Here is a 1,884-nt window from a genome sequence, read left to right as displayed (position 1 = left end):
GCGCTTCCATTTGCCTTTAGCCTTTGGGCATGGGTTCGAGCCAGGGGAGGCGAGAATAAATCCTTAAGGGGGGGACAGTTCCTAGTGAGTGGGGCCGCGCGGGGCTGTGTGCCGAATCCGGGGCTGCCACAATAAAAAGGCGCCTTTTTATTGTGGCAGCCCGGATTGCACACAGCCCGGCGGCCCCACTCACTAGGAACTGTCCCCCACTTAAGGGATTATTCTCGCCTCCCCGTGGCTCGAACCCATGCCCAAGGGGCAAAGGCAAATGGGAAGCACCACGAGTACCATCAGGCTAGCTAGCCTGATGGTACTCGTGGTGCTTCCCATTTGCCTTTAGCCCTTTGGGCATGGGTTCGAGCCACGGGGGAGGCGAGAATAAATCCCTTAAGGGGGGGGGGGGGGGGAAGTTCCTAGTGAGTGGGGCCGCTGGAGCTGTGTGCCGAATCCGGGGCTGCCACAAATAATTAATTATATTAATTATTATATCTTAAAGGTGAAGATTAATGAGATGAAGAAAATAACCTTTTAATAGTTAAAGGGTAAAAAGGGGTAATTTGGGTTGTTAATGTAAACTAGTTTAGTTTACATGGGCCCTTGAATAATATTGATTATTCAAAGGGTAGCATATAAATTCGTGGGGTCCCTTTATAAAATAAGATTTTATTGGGCTTGGAAGTGAAAAATAAATAATTACAAAATTGCCCAAGTATATAAATGCAAAAGGTTGCATTTGCATAACACAAATGTTCACTCAAAGCAAAACCAAAACTCTCTCTAAAAGCCACGGCCACTCTCTAAACCTCCTCAGGTGGTGTTAAAGTGTGGAGGTCTCATTACTTGAGGCTGATCTTCATCAATAAAGCAAAGGAGTAGGTATAATCTCTTTTCCAAGCTTTGTTTGAAAACCGGTTTTTTGAATCAAATTTTTTTTATGCTTTCTTCTCCATTTCCACCATCTTCATGCATGCATGCTGATCTTTCAACTAATGATTACCCGTGGTACCCCAAACCTTTAGAAAATATTCTTTCTCACAAACTTAATCAACTACTCTAGCATCATTAGTCGGCAATGCAACTGCTTCAAACCCACTTCGACAGTAGTCACCCGCTACCAAAAATATGTGTTCCCAAAAGAACTTGGGAAAGGACCCATGAAATCAATCCCCCACACATCAAAAAGCTCAACCACCAAGATGTTGTTCAACAGCATCTCATTCTCTTTTGAAAATTACCTACTCGTTGACATGATCGCACTCCTGAATCATTTGGAAAGAATCCTTAAAGAGGGTTGGCCAATACAAACCGATTGTAAAACCTTGGTTGCTATTCTAGCTCCTCCAAAATAGCCACCTACTCCCTCTCATGACAATGTTAGAATGCTTTCCATCTCCTCCTCGGGATGCATCTTCGAATCATTTGTCAATACAGTGTCTGTAAAGAAACGGTTCTTCCAAAAAGTAGTACTTCAAATTTGAGAAGAAATTTCTCTTTTGTTGGTAAGTCATAACACTGGGAGCACCCTTGATGACAAATAGTTTGCAAAATCCGCCAAATGGTGTCTTCACCCTCTCATCAACTTTATCCGGAATGTTTCTTCAATTGGCATTTCCTCCTCTTTCCCTGATTGGTCTCTCAATTCTTGATAAGTGATTAGCCACCACATTTTCCAATCCTTTTTGTCTTGATTTCCAACTCGAACTCCTGAAGTAGTAAAATCTATCTTATCAGCCGAGGTTTTGCTTCTTGCTTTGCCAAAGGTGCCGGAGTGCTGAATGGTCCATGTAGACAATCACTTGGCACCTACAAGTAAGAACGAAACTTGTCAAAAGCAAAATAATAAGCCAACAATTCTTTTTCAGTGGTGGTGTAATTCAATTGTGC

This window comes from Pistacia vera, unplaced genomic scaffold (genome assembly GCF_008641045.1).
Source record: "Pistacia vera cultivar Batoury unplaced genomic scaffold, PisVer_v2 Contig329, whole genome shotgun sequence".
Lineage (NCBI taxonomy): Eukaryota > Viridiplantae > Streptophyta > Magnoliopsida > Sapindales > Anacardiaceae > Pistacia > Pistacia vera.
The sequence above is the reverse complement of the archived record's forward strand: the minus strand, read 5'-3'. Positions refer to the sequence as shown.